Source organism: Canis aureus, chromosome 11 (assembly GCF_053574225.1).
Source record: "Canis aureus isolate CA01 chromosome 11, VMU_Caureus_v.1.0, whole genome shotgun sequence".
In the NCBI taxonomy this organism is placed as follows: domain Eukaryota; kingdom Metazoa; phylum Chordata; class Mammalia; order Carnivora; family Canidae; genus Canis; species Canis aureus.
In genome coordinates this window covers 10,537,710-10,546,337 of record NC_135621.1, presented here as the reverse complement: position 1 = coordinate 10,546,337, position 8,628 = coordinate 10,537,710, and positions in this window count along the sequence as shown.

The following is an 8,628-nucleotide window of genomic DNA, read 5'->3' as shown; positions in this document are numbered from 1 at the left end:
CGTGCGCGTGGTCCTTACACACACACACACACACACACACACACACACGAGACGGGCCTCTCGCTCTGTTTTTGTTTGCTTGCTTTTTTGCAAAGACTCGAAAGTGCTGAGGATGGATGTAGGAGGAGAAATCCCCGAGGGCTCCAGCCCGCCAGGTTCAAGTGGGTACGTTGCATCCTCGGGTATTTCTTGCACGTGCACAGAGGCTGGCAGGAAGGCGATCCCCCAAAAATGTGAGATTTGCATTGATCCTTGGCCGTAAGCAAAGCACACACACGAAATATTGGGGAGTGGGAGGGAACGTGCGGCAGCTTGCTTTCAGGCCACGGTCCCTTTGCCATCAGGTTGTTCGACCCCTGTGGAATTTATCACAACACTATAAAACAAATGTTGCATCAAATTTCAATCTAAATCAGTTTTATAGATTTTAATTCCTGGAAGCTATATTTAATTTTTTTCTTCAAGTTTTGTTGTTGTTGTTGTTGTTGTTTATTTCCTGTAGGAGAGACGTTGCAATGTGTTTTCATCTTTGAAAATATGCAAGACTTAAAAAAAAACTGTGTGCTATACTGTTTATTAAGTTTTTTTTGTTTTGTTTTTTGTTTTTTTTTTTTTAAAGATTGGGCATAAGCTGGGTTGGGTGAAAGTCTTGGAGGAGAGAGTCCTTGTCTTCCTTGTTTTTTGTTTTGTTTTGTTTGTGTGTGTGTGTGTGTGTTTTAAAGATTTATTTATTTATTCAGAGAGAGAGAGGCAGACACACAGGCAGAGGGAGAAGCAGGCTCCATGCAGGGAACCCGACTCAGGACTCGATTCCGGGACTCCAGGATCATGTCCTGGGCCAAAGGCAGGCACTAAACCGCTGAGCCACCCAGGGATCCCTATTAAGTTAAATGGTTATATTTTGAAGAAGAGTTTTTTTTCCATCCACATTGGGGGGGGGGTCCCCGCCCCTCAGTTTAAGTTGCTCAATTGTTTACTTCTTTTTTTTTTTTATTGTTTACTTCTTTATCTCACCATGTTATTACCCATCCATTGGAGGGTAATGAATTAGAAATAAGATTCAGTGTTTGCATCAGGTCAGCTCATGAGTGGGTAGTAAAATCAATTCAGTGGATTCACAGGTCATTTTTTAAAAAGAATACAATAAATAATTTCACAGGTACAAGTTCTGTTTTAGTTGCATAGGACATGTATGTAAAAGTTGTATTCAGATGCTTTTTTTTCCCCCCTACCTCTTCAATATTTTAGAAATTGGTGTTTCTCTTGGTGTTCAGGCTCTCTTGGCACTGCCTTATCACATCTTAGCCAGTATCTTTTCTATTTTAGTGGTATAAGTAATATGGCACCATAGATCAGTGAAATATATGCACTAAAGTCTCTCTTACTGTGGGCTGCAGTGTAACCTATTTAAATGCCACTGGCTAGAGAGTTAGGAGAGCTGGACTCCTTTACAACTGATGTCTTGTTCTCTAACTGTGTTTTGTTTATATGTAAATGATATGTAGATTTATGGAGACAGGTAGTATTTCTTTTTCTTTTTTTTTCAGGTAGTATTTCTAACACCTCTTTTTAGCACCAGTTACGTGTAGGTAGAGTTCAGTTCATAATATAGACTTTTGGTACTTGCTAATTTATTGCTATGACAAACTTACTTTTTTTTTTTTAAGATTTTATTTATTCATTCATGAGAGACACAGAGAGAGAGAGGCAGAGACACAGGCAGAGGGAAAAGCAGGCTCTATGCAGGGAGCCCGATGTGGGACCCGATCCCGGGTCTCCAGGATCGCACCATGAGCTGAAGGCAGATGCCCAACCGCTGAGCCACCCAGGCATCCCCAAAGTTACTCTTAATGAGATTACATGTAATCTACACAAGCATTACGTGTATTAAAATATCTGAATAATTCTTTTGACAATAAAGAAGATGCATCTGTGATGAAGAGACTGAGGTTCTCACACTGCACTTTATCACATCGTGTTTGTACTTTAGTGTAGCCATAAATTACAGAATAATTTAAGGATTTTCTCAGATTAGAACAGATTGACTTAGTCATGGGTGTATTCTGTATGTAATTAAGCAGATTTATTATAACCAGATATTTTGGAAGTCAATTTGGGGGTCACAGAAAAAATTATAACTAATACTTAGTGAACAGAATGCATAGTATACACATATACGTATATAGTAGTATATCGAAGCCCAGGAGAGTGCTAGGTAAACACATATTTTTGAAAAATATTTCTAAGGTTTTGATATGGACTCATTTGTACTGCTTACACTCACATTTCAGAAATTATGTCTTTTAAAACATGCTTAAAAAATTAAAAAATTTTTAAAAAATAAAAAAAAATGCTTAGTGTTTATGAAATGTAGGAAAAACAATCTCTAAAAAGTTTCCCTGCATGATCACCAAGAAAGAATATATGCGAGCAGCCCGGGTGGCTCAGCGGTTTAGCGCCGCCTTCAGCCCAGGGCGTGATCCTGGAGACCCGGGATCGGGTCCCACATCGGGCTCCCTACATGGAGCCTGTTTCTCCCTCTCCCTCTGCCTGTGTCTCTGTGCCTCTATTTCTCATGAATAAATAAAATTTTTTAAAAAAGAAAGAATATATGCTGCGAGTTAACATTTTATTGATGGGGGTCAGACAGGCTTTCTAGTCCCATAAACAAAGATCACCAAACAAAATGAATTTGTCTACTCATTCGGTCAGTCAATCAACAAACATGAGTTGGTTTTACACTAATCTCACCTATTGTCCTCTTAGGACTCAGGAAGGTAATTCATATTGGACTTGGAGAAAATCTCTTTTGAAACAACTACTCATTTAAAATCTTATTTACCTATTATGTTAAGCCTTTCACTTACCCTTACAAATATTTATTCTCCTTTATCTGATACATAGTTCATTCAACAAATATTTATTAAGTACCTAATATGTGCCAGGATTCGCAGGATATTCATTTTGACAAAAGTGGTGGAATCAGAACAGAAGTGGAATAGTTTTATTTCCATCCCTCACTCATTGACATTATACTATCATCTTGGTCTAGGTATGCTATCAAGTAGCTTTGGATAACTGGAAGAATATGAACTTTTAAATCAGCTTTAAGACTGCAAAGTGTGGCCTGCAGAATGTTAAAAATGACTCCCTTAAGACTTCTTGTGCTCCTGGTGTACGCACCGTGCATAATCTATGATGGATTTTACTCCTACGGTAACGTAATGTTAGATAGTACAGTTTACCTGAAGATAAATTATCCAGGTGAGCCTGACCTAATCATATGTGTGCTTTTAAAGCAGAACGTTATCTCTAGCTGATTTTAGGAGAGGAAGTTAGAGATTTGGAGCTCAAGAAGGATCTGACTTGCCATTGTTGGTTTGAACACAGCGAGGAATGTGGGTAGCCTCTATTTGCTGAGGGCAGCCCCAGGCTACCAGCCTGCCAGGAAACGGGGACCTCTTGAGTAGAACCACAAGGAACTGAATTCCGCTAAAGAGAATGAGCTTGGAAGTAGGATCTTGCCTAACACCTCCAAGGAGAACTCAGGTGATCACCTTGATCTCAGCCTTGTGATACCCCCAGCAGAGAGAGTTTTGACCTACAAAACTGTAACCTAATAAATGGGTGTTTTAATGACGTTGAAAGTCATTAAGTCTGTGCAACAATAGAGAACTGATGTAAGAGGGATCTGGTCAGATAAACCTCCCCTCTTTTTTCTATCCCATGGACAACTCCCAAAACACAATGACTCATGTAGTTTGTTTGGAAATGTCTCCACAACCACCAACCCACCTGCTATGTCTCTTTGGGCTTATAGTGAAGCAAAGGCGGCCATGGAAACACATCATCTTGCATTGCTTTCCATCCTCCTCAATCTCTCTCTTCTCTCCCTCTCCCTCTCTGCCTTCCTTCCTCCATCTTTCTCATTCTCCTCTTTGTCTCCGTATCTTAGAACTCCTAAAGCCCTCATACTGGAGGGACATGGGGAGAGGTTACATAATTAGATAATTCCAGGTCCACCTAACCCATCCCAAAATGAGGTAAATAGATCAGGGAGGAGAGATCCCTGCTGGGCCCTGCCCCACTTGCAGATTTATGAATAAAATAAATACTGTGTTTTGTTCTCAAGGCATAATTTTTGGGTGCTTTGTTGCATAACAATAGAAGATGACCCATCTTGTTTTCCCTAAAACTAGCCTTATCCCAATTAATAATCTTAAAGAAGCGATTTATGTAGCTAGAAATCACTCTTAGCCAGGAATCACTCTTAACTCCTCTTTCTCTTTCCACTTCAAGTGATCACCAAGTGCCTCCAGTTCTGCCTTCTAAATATTTCTTGAATCTGTCAACTCTCCACCTCCAGCGTCACTACCTTGGTTAGAGCTCTCTCCAGTTCTCATTTGGATAACTCCAATGTCTTTTCTCTCTGCTCTCTTAGCCTTAAGTCTTACACATTCTCCACAATGCTTCTAGAAGAATCTATGTCTTTTTATCAGTTATCCTTTTTTCTTATCACAAATACAATAGTCCTTCTAGACCTTTTTTTTTTTTTAAGATTTGTTTATTCATTTTAGAGAGAGAGAGGGTGGGGAGAAGTGGCAGAAGGAGAGAATTTTCAAGCAGACTCCCTTACTGAGCATGGAATCTGACATGGAGCTCCATCCCACAACCCATGAGATCATGACCTGAGCCAAAACCAAGAGTCGGATGGATGCTTAACTGACTGAGCCACCCAGGCAACCCCTTCTAGACTTTAAATGAACTAATATAGATTCATGCTGCACACTCTGGTCCAGAGTCAATTTTCATGCAAATAATATGTCATGAATATTTTTATGTTGATGAATGTTGTTCAATAACAGCAATTCAAATGGCTTTCTCTTATTCTGCAGTAAATATAAACATCTGTACTTATGTATACGATAAAATAGAACACCTAGAAATAAGTAAGCATTTGATTAAAATTTTTATGACATCCTTGTGAAAAACATAAAGAAATATGGATTGAATGTTATGCATTCTTTTGTGCTGGCATCAACTTCAAAGGTAGTCTCTTTACCAGCATCCTGGCATAACTTTTAAATGTTCATATATCCTAAAGGTAGAAGGGAAAGCTAACTATTGATGCCCAGATTAAGATTCAAAAAGATCACAACAAGCCATAATACAATTTCAGAATATGAATATGAAGTATGCAATCAGTTTCAAAAGGGCAAAAAATATACCTGTACAGGGTAGAAAAAGTGACTTAAAAGCAATTGCTAGGGTTGCATGCAAGACTAAAAAATTAATCTTAAGATAGCAACCTAATATTGCTAGGTTCCAGCTCATATCCATTTTGCCCTTCTAATTTGATAAAAGAACACCCACAGTGTTGAGTAGCAATATACCTAACAGTAAAACTGCATTTCACAATCTCCCTTTTAGATTAGTCAATGAAATATAATCACAAATCTTTAGGATGTAGTTCTGGGACAGTGCTTTAAATGGGACTGACTCAGCTGAGAGTCTTCTCCATCTGTGTGTGGATGACCAGTTGTTCTAATACCATTTACTGAAAAGACTGGCTTTGCTCCATTGTATTTCTTTTTCTCCTTTGTCGAAGATCAGTTGACTGTATTTGTGTGGGTCTATTTCTGTGTTCATTACTCTGATTAACCTATTTATCTATCTTTTTGTAAATAACACACTGTCTTGATTTATAGCATTATAAGTAAAGCTTGGAGTTGAGCAGTGTCAGTTGTACTTCTTCAAAATTGAGTTGACTATTCTGGTTCTTTTACCTATTCATATAAACTTTAAAATCAGTTTATTGATATGCGCAAGGGATTTGATGGGATTTGATAGGGATTGTGCTGAATCTATTAGGCCAAATGTCAAACTGGCATCTTGACTATATTATATTGAGTCTTCTTATTCATGAACATGGAATATCTCTACATTTATTTAGTTCTTCTTTGATATACTTCATCAGAGTTTTGTAGCTTTGAGTTTATGTAAATCTTCTACATATTTTGTTAGCTTTATACCTAAGAATTTCATATTGGGGGGTGCCAATGTAAATACTAAAGTGAGTTTAATTTCAAATTCCATTTGCTCATTACTAGTGCATAGGAAAACAACTGACTTTTATATATTAACTTTGTATCTACAATCTTGTTATAATCACTTATTAGTTACAGGATTTTTTTTTTTTTTTTGGTCAAATGTTTGCAGTTTTCTTTGTGAACAAAAACAGTTTTATTGTTTCCTCCCCAACCCGCATACTTTTTATTTCCTTTTCTTGTCTTATTGCATTGGCAATTCTTCAATTACAGTGCAGTTTTCCCTACCCTAGTACTGGCTCCACAGTGATTTCTGCTCTGGGAAGTTGTGATTCTGTATATTCATTTGTCTCTTCAATTTTTGAGGCAGTGATATACCCTGTACTCCCACTTCTCTTATGCATCTAAGAATTGTTTTTTCAGTTTGTTCAGTTTTTTACCTGGTAGGACAGATGGGTAATTTATAAGTTTCTTATATCCCAGATTAGAACCCAAAAGTCCCCGCAAGTGGCTCTTAAATACCTAGAGAAGGTTATAATATCACTATACTTTGCCCTTGTCAATGTACATCAGGAAAATTATTTACAATTCTAGGCATCATGTTTTAAGAGGGATTTTGACAAAAAAAAAAAAAACACAAAAACAAAAAAACATGTGATCCAAGTGGGATTTCCAAATATGTCAAATGAAGATAATTTGAAGCAAATGGTTTTTAGCCCAAAGAGAGACTGTGGCACTATGATCACCATCTTAAAGAACTGCCATTTTGATGAAGTAAATTTAGACATATTCTTTATTGTTTTAAGCAGAGAATAATGGGTAGGCATATTTCAATCAGATCTGAGGTAAAACTTTTTAAACGTAGGGGCATTTGAAAACATATTGTTTAATCTTATTGCATAGTAAGTGGATTTCCAGTTAGTAGAGATGTTTAAGCAGAGACTTTGTGACAAAAGAGAGGAACACTGTGGTTAATGTCTGGAGCAGGAGGGCAGATTAGGCCAGAACCCTTTTTTCAAGTGGAAGTCATTCTGAAGATGTCTCAATCTATTCCCACTCCCAGAAAGAATTGCCAGAACTTGCCAGAATAGAGCTTTAAAAGACTGGATTACAAGATAGGTTGAGGATTCTGACTCCAACTCATAATGTTAAGTAGCCTCAGTTACAGATCAACATTTGCCCATACATGATTTTTTTTCTTTGGTCTCCAAGAAAAGTATTGAGAAAAGATCCAGTTTATTACCTGAAAACTTCTAAATAAAAATAAAATTCCCTATTATATTTGTATCATAGGTATATGATTATTGCATATTTAAAATGTAGCTACTACATTATTGCTAAAGGGAGATTTTAGTCTGCGCCTTCATTTTCATAATTTTGGTAAAGTATACATTGTAATATATTAGTAACTGTCATCTGTTATAACAGTAATAAGAAGCAATAACAAATCATAATAAGAATGAATGAGAAAGCACCCATTTGGTATCAAGTCTTGTTTCAGGTACTTTTGGGGAGGGAGGTAAAGTTCAGGGAGAAACATAAAGGAAAGAGAAAAATAAAAACAAATCAGACCTAGGTGTGGGTTCAGACTTCAAAGAATCTAAAAAATGGCCAGAGTTACATGTACATAAGTCACTATAATTTAAAGCAGAAAAAGATAATCACTCTCAAGTGTGTGCTGAGTGAGTTCAAGGAAAGAAGAGATTTCCATGGTGTGGGGATTAAGGGGGGTACTTGGGAGCACTGCTGCTTGAGAGAGCCTTGAAGGACAGCTAGACCCAGAGATGAGAGGAAAGGAATTTCAAGTAAAGGGAGGATTATGAGAAACGATACTGAAATGCAAACCTGAAATGCTTATACTAAGAGAGGTTTCTACTGCATTAGTTAAATGCCAGCTGGAAACAATTCACCGCAGATGGTTTTGTGAAGACACTTAACCGTAGGATCACGTAGAGAGCTTGGGCAGAGTCAGAAGTACAAACAAGGCATGCTGAGGCACCCATGCACTAGCAATACTGGGGAACCTTTACCACCCTAGGCCTAAAGGAGTAAGCAAAGAAGTGGTATTAAAGACCCTAGTGAGGGCACCTGGGTGGCTCAGTGGTTGAGCATCTGCCTTTGGCTCAGGTTGTGATCCAGGGATCCTGGGATTGAGTCCAGCATCCAGATCCTGGCAGGGAGCCTGCTTCTCCCTCTGCCTGTGTCTCCCCTCCCCGCCCCCCCGCCCCGTATCTCTCATGAATAAATAAATAAATCCAAATTAAAAAAATAATAAAAATAAAGACCCTAGTGAGAGTTGGAGTCCTGGAGCGTGGGCTATATGCTAGGAGCTAAGGTCAAGAAGCTGTTACTACTGCCAGAGAAATGCTTGGCCTCTTTCTCCTCCTGCTCTGCTTCCTTATGCCAAACTCCCCAGCAAGATAGGCTGGGGGACATAGGCCACCAGTATCTCCTCCATCCAGGGCACAGAACAGGGTAGAGAGAGACAAAAACTAGATCTAGGGTGGGAAGTTGGTTGAGGGAACAAAGAATAATCATGAGATGGAAGATTAGATGTTTAGAGAAGATGCTAGAACATCTT